We start from the raw sequence: 13,562 nt of genomic DNA on the forward strand, positions 1-13,562 counted from the left end.
ATCTTTGTGATACCTGTAATATGTAGTGGGCTTTCTTCCCCCTTCTTACAATGCCAGCTCCTACAGGCCCAAATTATGTGCGGTTTTCTGCCTTCACTTGAGCACCCACACACTTCCAGCTGTGGGTGCAGGCAAAAGCTGGAAAACTTTTGAATCAGAAAGGGCCAAATGAAAAAGAAAGGTACAAACAGACAACCACAAGTCTAGGGTTTGCAACATTTTAATTTTGGTGGTGGGTGTACGGGCAAGGGAGGGAATGAGGAGCTGGCCTCACCGCCTGCAAGCACACACATGCTTGTGAGATACCTGAGAAAATTCAAAAGAAAAAAACAGAGTCAGAAGTAGATGACACTCAAAGTGGTACCTTGGCTCTTTTTTGGATTTCTCTCAACCTGGATAATGAAACCAGTGTCAGCTCTGTCCAGTCGGCTTATCAGGGAGTGCCACCATGACGAATGGATACTTTGCTGACTAAGGATTTGTCACCTCAAATTCTCCCCCCCACCTTGCCCATTATGCACCTAAGTCAGCAGAACATGCCCACAAACCAAAGCCCCTCACCAGAGGGGGCAAGCAAAGCCCAGACCTCACACTGGGTCCCTGGACCGAGGTGAACGGTACCCACACACCACAGAATCATTTGCAGCAAGGGAATTGAGACTGAAGCACAATTTGTACCACAACAGGCACCAGCCCAGCTCTAGTGTATTTGGGGTGTCATGCATTTTCAGTCCTCTCTCTGCCAGCATGGAAAGCCTTTGCTAATGCAACCAGATGCAGTTCACTTGCTCACTGTCTCTCAAATAAGTGGTTAGTATGTATTTCATGACCAGAGTACCCAGTCAAGCAGAAATGTCTCTTAGTTTGGAAGGACTAGTCAGGGTTCAGAGAAGCAAAGGTAGAAACACTGTGGGTACATCCACACATGCTGGCACGTGCGCTTGCAGCAGCTCAAATAGGAGCAGCACAAATTGGAGCTGGGGATTTTTGCTTCCATGCATGCACCTGTACACGCACTTTGGTGTGGGGCAAGTTGTGCCACTTGGGGCAAAATGACCCTGCCCAGGTCCTCCCAGATCTGCAGCCAAGGAGAATTAAAGCCAGGGGCCAGCACCTGTGCAGCTCATCAGATACAAAGCGATGGGAGTTTCTAAGGGCTTCGAGAAGTTTAGGGCCAGGACTGGGGAGTGTCATGGGTCTGATCTCTCAGAGGAGAGATTGGCACCTGGAGTTTTAGCTGCAAGGGTTACTAAGTTTTATGCAATTAGGTTATTTCCTCTTGCAGCCTCAGCTCCAGGAGAGCTATGACTATGTGAGGTGCTCAGCCTTCACTTAGAGCAAGGCACACTTCAGGCTGGAAAACATGTGAGCCTTCAAAGGGTCAAATCAAATGACTCAATAATGACAACTATAGATGGACAGCCAGAGTGCCACAGTTAGACCTGGAGCATTACAAAGCAGGCAGCTAGAGAAGTTACAGATACCTGCTTTCTGTGTACACCCCCACATATATGCAGAGTCCTTTGGTCACCTAAACAGGATCATCAAAATTCATGCCAGTCAAGCCCCTGCTCAAGGGGCATAGGCAAAACACAGACCTTCTTTGCCGTGAGATAAATACTAGCTGCACAAGAACAAATTATTACAAGCAAAAATCAGCCTGGAACTGTTTGTACCCCAACAGGAGCAAACCTAACTAATCCCTGTGGACTATCACGCACTCACACTGAAGCACTTCCACTATCACCCCTGGGAGAGGGGAAGCACCCCTTCCTGGCTTGGATTTATAAGTGAACTGAGCTGCTCTCAGAAGAGCAGCATGTGCCTTCAGGTACAGGTGAAAGCAAAAGGTGGTTAGGTTCTGCCTCATATGCCTCAGCTGTGTGGTTTCGTGCCCAATGCTTTTCTGTTCTGTCCTTCGTAACACAAAAGGTGGTGAGTTCACCAAGTCACTGTATTGTTCAAAAAATGATTCATGTTTAGCGGTGAGAATCACCTTCAAGGTACAAAACAGACTAAGATGAAAAGGCTCCAAGGGGCTCTAAGAAGGCCGAGCCAGACTTGGGAAAATTTTATATGTTTGATTTCTCAGATCAGCACCTGGACTTCTGACATTAAGTGTTTTTGCCCTATGTATGTATGTATTTATTTATTTGATTTATCCCACAAAAGGCTCAGGGCAGTTTACAGTAACAGCAAATAAGTCTTTTTATATATATATAAAATGCCTAGCACAGAAGTTCAGTGCACATAAACCTCTTCCAAAATGGCTGAAACCAGTTTAAGATAAATCTGGATGGATATAGTATCAGACATAATTGATTTAGGATAAATTGGTTTATTGAACTTGTATCCCAAATCCCCTCCATATATATATATATATATATATATATATATATATATATATATATTATATATTATATATATAAATGACTTATTTGCTGTTACTGTAAACTGCCCTGAGCCTTTTGTGGGATAAATCAAATAAATAAATAAATGGGGGGGGGACTAGAGGTGCACCGATACACTGGTCCAATATCAGATTGGAAAATTGGCTGTATCAGAAATTGGCCCAATGCAGCTGATAATTTGGCCAAAAAATGCTCCTACGTGTGCCCACCCATGTGCCCCTGCATGCCTCCACCTACATGTGAGGAAGAGCTGGAGCTGTGCCAGGCATGCAGTGGTGGTGCTATGGGGGGCTATGGCAAAATTTGGGGTAGCTGCAGCCCCCTCCATAGCCCCTGCCCTGAGCCCAGCTCCTGCCCCAAGCCCAGCCTCTGCCAAGAAGAGCCTGGCACAGCCCCAGCTCATGTCTGCAGCTGCAGCCTGCCCGCCCTGCCCAGCCCTGCACATATCTTGGGGGTACACGCTCCCCCCATGCCCTCCCAGGAATGCACAGCAGTGGGAGCTGCCCCCCCACCCCCCCACAATGAGCTGTGGCTCCATCCCGTGCCCTGGCCCACCCTGGCTGGGCAAAGCCTGCCCCTGCCTCCTCCCTCCTTCACCACAGGGGGCATTGATCTGCCCCCCCACCATACCCCTCCCTGTCCAGCACAACAGACTTACCAGCTGCATGCAGCTCTAACAAAAGCGGATAGGTATTGGCCGATACACCTCCTTAAAAAATCAGCTGTCGGTACCAGCACCCCTAGAAAAAAAAAAAACAACACTTATTGTTAGAACTCCAGATGCTGATCTGTGAAATCAAAAGTATAAAATGTTCCTAAGTCTGGCCTGGCCTTCATATAGATATAGATATATAAGACAACTCCCCAAACACAGATAGAACTTGGAGGTTGCCTTTGGTTATCCTTAGGGGTCAGAATGAGACATAATGGTGGAAGTGGTCCCTTTGGTATATAGGGCCCACACCATTAGGACTCAATAGATCAAAACCATCCCTTTGAATTGCACCCAAAAAGCTATTGGAAGCCAGTGAAGGCTCTGCAGCACTGGAATATTTTTTTCCTGGCATAACACTCCTCTCAAAAAGGTGGGCTGCCATGTTCTGCAACAGCTGCAGATTTTGGAGGGTCTTCAAAGGCAGTCCCACGTAGAGCAAACTGCAGTAGGGCAACGTCTGTGAGCCCTGCTTCATGTACTGGGCTTTCTCCCTCCCTCTCGGAGATAACTCTCCTAGAGTCCAGGGATTATGTGAGAGTCTCAGCTTGCATGTAAATAAAAGGAATTCTCTCTCTAGGCATGCACAAATGCTGAAAAATTTCTGAATCCTAAATGTTCAAAACTTAATAGAGCAAATAGAGAAGCACAAATTTGGTTCTCTTCATAAAAATATTTAATTTAACCAATGAAATCTAGGGAGACAAGTCTTTGCCTAAAAAAAAAAATGCAAACTACATACTTTACTAAATAGGGGCTTCTGTTGCAGAAGAGGCAACCATCTTACAATAATAATCATTGCTGTTGATGTTACTGTATCTTCCATCCCTGGGGATCTGGAAGTATGTCCTAAGCCCAAAGCTCTCATGAAGTTAAATGCATCTGCTTCTGGGGTGTAGCACTGGTTGTTTGACTACACACAGCAAATCCCCATCAAAGAGCAAACCTAGACCAAGTTTAAACCTGAAGGGGATTTTTATTGAGGTGAAATCTGGGCAGCCTACTGTGGCTCCCACCCTGACTTTTCTGAAAGGGTGTCAGGCGGTGATTCTTAAAAGCCATAAGTAATTGAAATATGAAGGATCCAGGTTCAGGCAGTAGCATACTTTCATCTTTATGGGAGAGAGAATTAAAACAATAGCTTTAGAGTTAAGGCTCATTGTACTGTTTAATGTATCTTCACATCCCATCTTTGCTTTTTATCACTATTACTCCTACCGCAGTATTGCACAAAGACCTCAGTGCCATTCAGGCTTTCATTGTGGGCTAGGTACTATATAAATAGTGAGTGGGAATCTGGCCTGAGGAGCTTACAGTTCAAATAGGGTAGGGAAAACAAAATGTGGTATCCTAGTACAAAAGGTGGAGAACAAAGGGATTTGAGGACTTGCCCAGGTCAGAGTGGAGGCCTGTGGCAGACCTGCGGGTTGCATCTATCACACTGCTTTTCACTTAAGTCTGAGTTTTCCCAAACACGTTCCCACTGACGTGATCATTCTTAAGCATGTGCTGCCCCGTCCCTCAATATCCAGATACTTTCCTTGCTAGTCCCTAACCCCTTTTTCACACAAAGGCTGGAGCTGGCCTTCAGCAAAGGTCCCTTCTGCTTTACAGATAGGTGAGGAGTTTGCTCACTCCTCATATGGAAAAAAAAAGAAGCAAAATCAAGGTTAGTAGATAATCGGTGTTTGATTTCAAGCCCCTAGCTGCCCAGGCTAGTGAAAAGAGAAGTGACCTGTAAATCATTCCCAAATCACTTGTAGATAAACTGTAAACTAATTTTTTATCAGCATTATTGATGCATAGGGCATATTTCACAAGGGATTTATATACAACCCTGTCACCACTTTACACATCACCGCATTTATAAATCACTGAACAAACAGTGGTGCATCCAATAAATATTTTATGAATGTTTGCCAACAGTTTCTCTTACATAATGTGCTATCCATACATTGCAAATACTGAGTAAGTTCTTTATAAATTGCATTTTGCATACTATCTATTATGGCTCAGAAATGCACTCATTCTTTTGCCACCTAGACGAAATTTGTCAAAGGACTGTTGCATTTCACTTAGGGTTTAATGGCAGGCAATTCTTGCCTTCATCACCAGCTATTAAATAAACAGGCACTTTCATTCGTTTTCCCGCACTGCTTCTCAAGCTTAGCAGCAGCACCTCACTAGCCTCCTTTTATTTATCAAGTCTAACATCAGTGTCTGTGGTACTGCCTCTTTGCGCTCCTTCCCTTGGCTGGAGCCACCTGCTCTCTTTTGCATAGATAAAAGATCTTTGACAGCAGAGACCATCTTGTTCTGTTTTTGCACAGGCTGTTGAACAGGGGCCTGGTTCATGACTGGAGCTCCTAGGCAGAACAACAACAACAAAAAAAAACAACTAATACATAAGAGTCTAATCACTCCAGGCTCAACTCATCCTTTTTCTACTTCCAGCTGTGAAGTTCATGCCCTGGCTGTCTTGAGTCTTTGGCAGCTGGGGAATAGCTAGGGAGTGATGCCCTGATATTGGGGCAGTCATAGTGACATCAATATTAAGGCCAGGAAAGACCATTATGATTGTCTACAGGGCAGAGAATTTCATCCCATAATTTCTGCATCAGCTGGGTTACCACTAGTTTTGGCTTCACTAGAACAGGTCAGAAAACCTTTGATGGAACAAGAGTCCTTGGAAGATGCAAGTCCATTTAAATTGAAATGCATAGCAAAAATCAGGTCAACGGTATCAGAATGTATAGATAAGGTGATAACAAGAAGCAATTGTGTTCTGAAAGCCGAAAAATGGATGGGATCCCCAAGTAAAGGGACAGCAGCTTTGAGTAAAAAAGATATTTTCCCCATGCTTGATGCTGCAACAGAAGTAATGTAGTCATCTTTCTGGTAGACAGCCTTCTCCCTCTTCTTTCTTCCTCCATGACTTGGAGGAAAAATGTGTTAGTGTGCATCCAGGCCCAAGTTAGGATGGCTACATTACCTCCACAGTAGGACATTACACCTTGTTGTGATCTGTATTTCCCTACTGGCTTGATCATCTTTTTGGATTCATAAAGCTTAACATCTACTAATAAAGTCCCCTGGCACACTACTGCGGTGCTGTAGATATGTAGCCCCCTCACCCCACGCATGGAATATTCAATGTTTGAAATGACTGTGGTGTGCTAGACTCCCACGCTGGGCTAAAGCAATCCCTTTTTAAGTCAAAATCCCAAGAGAACTTTGGAAGAACAAGTTTTTTCCCGCTTCATGAGTGTACTCAAGATCCCTTAATTCCTACCGCGCTAAAAGTACTCTCCTAGCAAAGACGAGTGCTTCAGATCACTTGAGTTATGTCCCAGTCCTCCCCAGAAGCTCTCATTGAGATCAGCAGCCCATTGTGCTAGGCACTATACACACAGTCAGAGGCCCTCCCTGCCCTGAAGAGCATGCAGATTAAATAAGAAGAACAGACAAAAGATAATAGGGGAGACTGAAATAACATGGTTCTCCCAAAGTCTTGCAGCAAGAAAAGAGAACACAAGTCTCCCATGCAACACGTCTAATCTGAGATTACAAATGACATCACGAAATTAGGCATGTTAGAAGTGACACTGTTTTTCACACGAGTGAGATTAGAAATGACATTCACATTTCTAACATGAAATTGAAATACTAGCGCTTAATTGAAAAACAAAAGCCAAAAAAAGGAAAAAAAAATGTTAAAAGCAGCAAATGTTTTTGTGTGTTTGTCGCAGGGCACCTCGGTACCCCAGCTCCTAAGAGAGGAGAAACTGCCAGGGAGAGAGCCCTGGCAGAACCAAGTGAGCACAGCTGCGGGTTGCCGGAGCAACTAAGCGGAGCCAGCTGCCTGTAGGGGGCAGGGCCTGGCCCTTATAAAGCTCAGGGCCGAAGCCAGGCTGGCAGTTCTCTGCCAGCAGCCTGGGAGGCAGGAGTTCTGAGAGTGAGGATGTGGCAAGTACAGTTCATGATAGCCCTGGAGGCTTGAGCTATGATGATGAGTTATGGCCAGACGGCTTGCATTTGGGTTACAGCCTAGGGGCTTGTGGTTTTGCTTTGCGTTTGTATTATTACACCCGGAGGCTTGGGCGAGGCTGTAGGGGTTGGAGGAGGCCTTAATCACAGGGACCCCAGAGAGTGTGGGGTGCCCTAGCACCAGGAGGGCGCATTATTGTTCATAGCGCCAGGGAAGGCGCAGCTCGCACGCCAGTGTATGAGCAACTGGCGGCGAGGAGCGCGGCCAGTGGGTCGCGGGCGCAACCCGTAGGTTGCAGACGGGGACCTAGACCCCGGATTGCGTGTGGGGGAACATAGACCCCGAAGGCGCAGCTCGCACGCCACTGAGCGAGCAGCTGGCGGCAAGGAGCGCGGCCAGTGGGTCGCGGGCGCAACCTGTAGGTTGCGGACGGGGACCGAGACCCCGGATTGTATGTGGGGGAACATAGCCCCCGGCCCCAGGAAAGGGGCGGTCTTACTGAGTAGCCCAGTGTGGGCACGGCGAGCCCCCAGAGAGGGGGAACGCCCTTGTATGTTACTGAGTAGCCCAGTGTGGGTGCACGGGCATAGCGAGCCCGGCCACAGGCTAGTGCGGCGATACCCCTCAGACCAAGGCAGGGCGCTGCGGTTGCCCCTGAGAAGACGGGGAGTAGCAGCGCAGTGAGCCAGAGTCAGGGAGGGTAGCCGTGCGGTTGGCCAGGGAAGGGCTGGGGCCCGCTAGAGAGTCCCTGAGCGGAACCACACGGGCAGGGCACGAGAGAGGGAGCCCAGAGTGGGCCACATTAGAGAGGAGGCCCGGGAAGCGGGCGTAAAGACCGAACAACGTCCATTACATCTGCGAGGCTTGGGGCGTGGTATTAGGGGCTGGTAGGAGCCACGCATAGCCCATAAGGCTAGGGCGCTTGGGTAGTGCCCAGTGTATGGGGAGACCCACAAGGGGTCCAGGAGCTGACAGGCCCGAGGAAACACAAGGCAGCCTCCCTACTATATATTCCATCAAGACATGGTGGGCGAGAATGGAGGGTGCCCTCGGGCCGGAGTAGCGCGGTGAGAGGGCCACAAGGAGATCACGGCCCGCCGCGAGGACCCCACCGTGACAGTGTTGAAAAAGAAAAAAAAGAACTTAAGATCAATAAGCACTTAACAAAAAAACCATGGCCAGCCCCCTCCCTCCCCAATACTACCCCCCGCTTTTTGCCCATGGTTTCCCTTCCAAGGAGCCGCAGGCAGCTATGCTGAAGACAACGTCGTCCCTCAATATCACATCCTCAGCAAGTCCACATTCACAATGCTGTGCTCCGCTTCTGAGCTCTGTAACAAAATCATCTCTGCCTGTGGCCGAAATTGTAGCCAAGTTGCCAGAACCAAGACCTTTCAAAGACAGGGTTTTTTCTGGGTTCACAGTAGTGCTCGAACACTGCATGCACGTCTGCAAACACCCCTGGCACATCGGTGTAGATTTCTAGGGCTTTATCCCCAGTGCAGTGAAGCACGACTACAATTTGATGATCTTCTGCCTCTTCCTCAGCCTTTGTGACTGCAAGGGATAATTGCAGCTTCTGTTCCCATCTCCTCCAGTTCACCCCAAGATTTCCAATAAAGGATAATGATAGTGGAGGTTGGAAATGCTCCATTTTTTTTCTCTTTGAATGAAAACTCTAACCCCCTTCATCAGGCTGCTGGTGACTCCACCGAGAGACAGGTCACTTCTGACACCACATAGTGCTTAATCTGTGCCATTGGGTTCAGGGATGGGTAACACACTCACACCTCTGTGCCTCTGGGGTCCTGTCCTCGAGTCACCATTCAGCAGAGCCCAGTGGGGTGGGAAACAGAGCTATAGCTTTATTAGGAACAGGATTCAGCAACTCCTGTGCTCACAGCTTGCAGGGAGAACCACCACCCACCACCACAAACCGCATGCACAGGGCAGCTGGGGGGGGGGGGGGAACTGAGCCAAGAAGCTGTCTCCATCTTTGGTTTGCTCTTCTCTCACTGTAGATGGCTGGAGCAGCCGAGTGCGCGATTGTAGCTATGAAGTTGTGGTCTCGACTGAGTTCGAATTTGCTGGTCTCAGCCTGCTCCTGGGAGATGGTGCCATATCCCCTATTTACATGGAGCAGCTGATGAGCCTGGCAGTATCTGATCACTCATTGGCCATAGTTGTAATAGGGCAAAGTCTTCATGTGGTGAGGAACCTGTGTGAGAGGGAGAGAGAAAAGGGGACAAGGGAAAAAAAAAAAAAGAGAGAGCCAGAAAGAAATGCTTAAATATCATGCACATAGTGGAATGGGGTTTCGGTTATGTTGGCCTCCAGGCATGATCACAGTATATATTTTAAGAATCACAAAGTGTGCACAACACCTTTTGGATCCCTTATGAGGGCCTTATGGACAGCGAGTTCTGCTTAAAACATGGATTTTGCATTCACAGCACTTGCAAGCAATTGTGCAAGTCACTGGGGCTCTCCAAGTCCCACTGTCATCTGTGGTTTGACTGGCTGGAGGAATTCACATCTGTGAATTATCTCATGTTAGAAATGCGCTACAGCAACTACCAGGTAACACTTGCAGCAGATGAAAGAGTCTGTATAACTGCACTAGCTGCAATGGAGTGGTGCCCATCTTCACTTGGTATGGATCGTCCTCAGCCTTGAACAGTCCCCCTGAAGGCAATAAGGCCCATCCTCAATCCTGCTTATTCTTTTACTTAAAATTGCTTTGTACCACACCTCTGCTTGAAACTTCCACAATGAACACAGCCACCCCTGAAAAAAAATAAAAACCAAAGTTGTAAAGGTTAAGCCTAAAAGTAAATATTTGTAGTAAAAAAAAAGTTTGCTAGAATTCTCTTCCTACATACCTTTTCAGGTCATTCTCCTGTCTGCAGGAGATGAGAAGATCAAGATGAAAGAAACCTGGTCTTTGGGAGGGAAAAAACCAAACCCTGAACGCTTCAAGGTATACGGGTAATCAGCTTTTTCCAGAACTACCAGAAAACCCAAGCTCGTTCTAGCCAAGGACATTGGCTGTAATTTCATTTTGTAACCAACACCTCTTCATTTCAAGGGCAGAAAAGGGAAAATGGAGACCACAGGGATGATTTATCATGGGTTCTTATTGCTTGGTGAACTCACCTAGGGAGGTAGGAACAAGCTATATATATTAGAGACACTCAGGCTAATGATAACTTTTCCAATGGTAGAGCAAATCCCTCTGCTGCTCAGAGCTAGTAAGTGGTGAGTTCTTCCTTTTTCTCTGAAAGCTGACTGGAGGGATTCCAAGACTCCCCGTAGCTGGATTTTAAATGAACATTTTTTCACCTTACATGGCACCCGAATAACAGGAATGCACAAGACAAGTTGCTCAGTGGACACTGGCAGAGCAAACTCCAATCACTTGTGGAGCAAGTTCAGCCCTGGTATAAAGAGGTACAATTCCTGTTTGATTTCCTAGGATTTGTGCCAGTTTACACCAAGCCTTGGATCTGTCCTTCACCTTCAAAGGCAGCTCTCTGGTGCTATAAAAGCCAGAGACTGTACATCTACAGAGCTTAGAAATTGAGGTCCTGTGCTGCATAGTAATAACCCACAGTACACTAACCACCTGGGTCCCTGTGTACATCTACTCCAAGCAAGAGTAAGAAGGATCAGACATCCCAAACTGGCATATAAATGTGTTTCCCTTGTCAACCATTTCTCAGTGCTTTTCCACACCACCTCTTGCTCCACACAACATGATTTCTCAGGGTCCCTCTTAGCAGACTAGTGGCAGATAAAGCAAAACAACTAATTGCTCACACATCCGATCACGCTCAAAGCTGGTCGAGATTGGGAATATCTGCCAGGATGTCACTACACTGATACAAGAGGATGGACACGCTGACCTTGTGCCAAAAGTTATTTGCAGGGGCTAAGCCCCCTTGTTACCTGGTGCAACCATAGGATAAAGACCCTCTAGTCATCCTCCTAGAAGGAGCAGTGCCCTGACCTGTACAAATGGAGGTTGTTTTCCATGCTCCAGGTCTAACTCTGGGTCCCTTCTCCAATTCTGTTCCTTACCTGCTTCCCATCAGGGCCTAAACACCTACTGGAGAACTGGCCAAAATAAAAGTTATTCTACGTTCAGGAGGTACCTTGAGAAATGCTTACACTTCCTGGGAAAGCTGACACTTGTAAACATAAGCCCCCCACCCCAGCACCAGGCACTACACTATATTCAAGATCCTCGGGGTGTCAGTAGTGTTGGGCTCTCCGGTGTCCCACCAAAAAGGTGTGTTCCTCACTTTCACCTTCCCACTCCAGCCTAAGGAACAGATAGGGTTGGTTATGTTAACTATAAGCATTTACAGAAGAGAAAAGATTAATATCAAATCTAATACACACATCTACATATCTGCATTACATAGGTGAAACAACACCCATTCAAACCCATACCCAAAATATTTTCTGTAAGCCCAACATTAGTGAATAGTCCATGCAACATGTGATCCCATGTACAACGGCCCTGTCAATACATGTGCAGTCACAAATTGTAGACTTGAACCCTCAGCTCCACCAGGAATTCAGTTCACTCCCATAGAAATAAATAGCAGCACTGCTGTTGCTGTGAATGGTCACCAGACAGAAGTGCAGGGCTCCTCTGTTTCTTTAAATGGTAACCTCCATTCAGATGGCAGCGAAATGATTCCTGCCTGGAAATCAACTTCTTACAAGCACTAGGAGGCTGAATGCCTCCCCACGTTCCCTTTCCTTGTGAAACTAGGGCTGCTTAATAGAGACTGCCTCCCTTTACCGGCGGGTCCCCTGCTCCTGCAGCCTGAACTCTCCCACAGCTCCGACCCAGCCGCAAGCGCAGGCTCCCCGTGGTGTCAGACTCTTTCCTTTCCCAGGGCACCTGAGTCCTGAGTTTGCATGGCTCCTCTCCAAGATAGGGGACTCAGCTCCTTAATGAGCCGGGCAGCTGTTACAGAAAGTTGCTGGGCTGCTACTTACTGAGGGGACTAGCTGTAGGACTACTTGTATATAAAGAAAGGGTCAGAAGTGTTGGGAAAAAAAAAAATCAGTCAGCCTTGTTTTCCCAACTTGCCAGTTTAACAGCCCCCATCATCTCACCACTGAACTTCTTGCTGTCATGACCCAAAGGGTATGATTTTGTGCGTGCTTCGGCACTGCAGAATTATTTCCCGCCACGAGGAGCTTTCTTTGCACAGTGCAATTCTCAGTTGCATGGAGAAAACCCCAGTGCAAAGGAGTTCCCGCCATTCACATGCAAATTTGTTTCCCACTATTGGCTGTTTCTAAATTATTCTCACGTGGCAGCTAGCGATTGGCTTGCTAGCCGTATAAGAGGCTTGAGCAGTTTCCGCCCAAGTTGGAGATCTCCGGGGAGGACTTCATTTAGGAGGACTCCACATCCATCTCATGGAGAACTCTAAGCGTGCTGTGGAGCTTAACGAACCCAGCGTGCCTTAGAGGAGGATACAGGGGCCTGATCAACCTCTAGCCTCTCCCCGTCGCCGCACGATCTCTCGACGTACCCTTCCCTGTGCACTTTCATGGAGAGTCACCTTTCGGACTCTTATCATGGTATCCAGAGCTCTTTGAGTTATTTCGTCTGGTTGATTAAATGGGCTCGCGGTTCTAGAGCTCTCAGCCAGCCTTGGACCAGAGTTTGCGGTTAGAACTCTTGTTCGCTCTTCTTCTTTCCTATCTGTAACTGCAACGCAAGCAAGTTTTCCTGCCTGCACCGTGACCATCTATGGTGTAAGTAAAATAATCTTTAATCAACCGGTACGCGTCCGTGCCTAATTCTAGTCCGCCATGTCGAATTCCCCGACCCATGTGCCAGGGCTGCTGCCCACAGCCCACCGCGCGCCCCCGAAAGCCTCAGCCCGCTCCCGGCCCGCACACTTGCCACCTTTGTCTTCCCCCAAAATAAACTGAAAATCCCCCACCTCCCTCCTGGATCAGAGAAGTAACTAATTTTTGACAGACAAGGCAGTGCCACTTCTGCCACCCAACCCCCAAACCTTCACTTCTCAAACAGAGCATATCCCACATTTGATGTTCCCACTCGAATAAAAGAGTTGTCTCACCAAGTTTCCATAATAACAATTAAATCATAGATTTCTTTACAGGCTATGACTTTTCAAAGTGCAAAAAGCAGGTAATCATAATAAAATAGCACTTAACATTTTAACCCCACTTGGAACAGAGTTTATTTGAAAACCCTTGATACAGAGAGGCCAAAATGGAATAACTCATACTGAGATACATAAAGTTTTCTTATTAGCAAATCAATGGCAAAGACAGGAGAAGATTCCTGGCTTAGTATCTGCCAGTCCCATCATACCACCCTGAAGCTTATGGTTTCATAGTTTCATAGTAGCTAGGGTCAGGAGGGACCTGAACAGATTGTCTAGCCTGACCC

At 47.2% G+C, this 13,562-nt stretch overlaps 1 long non-coding RNA gene across 1 annotated transcript in view; it reads right to left on the reverse strand.

Annotated features, from left to right (window-relative positions):
• Positions 1–212: 212 nt before the first annotated feature.
• The window catches only part of LOC132244231 (uncharacterized), a 42,789-nt gene continuing 29,439 nt past the window's right edge, over positions 213–13,562 (reverse strand). The window contains exons 5-6 of the long non-coding RNA XR_009455814.1: positions 3,070–3,151; positions 213–306 (exon numbers count right to left, since the gene is read on the reverse strand). This is a non-coding gene — a long non-coding RNA (uncharacterized LOC132244231). The remainder of the gene's footprint in view (positions 307–3,069; positions 3,152–13,562) is intronic.

The sequence above is a fragment of the Alligator mississippiensis genome, chromosome 11, assembly GCF_030867095.1.
Source record: "Alligator mississippiensis isolate rAllMis1 chromosome 11, rAllMis1, whole genome shotgun sequence".
Taxonomy (NCBI): Eukaryota; Metazoa; Chordata; order Crocodylia; family Alligatoridae; genus Alligator; species Alligator mississippiensis.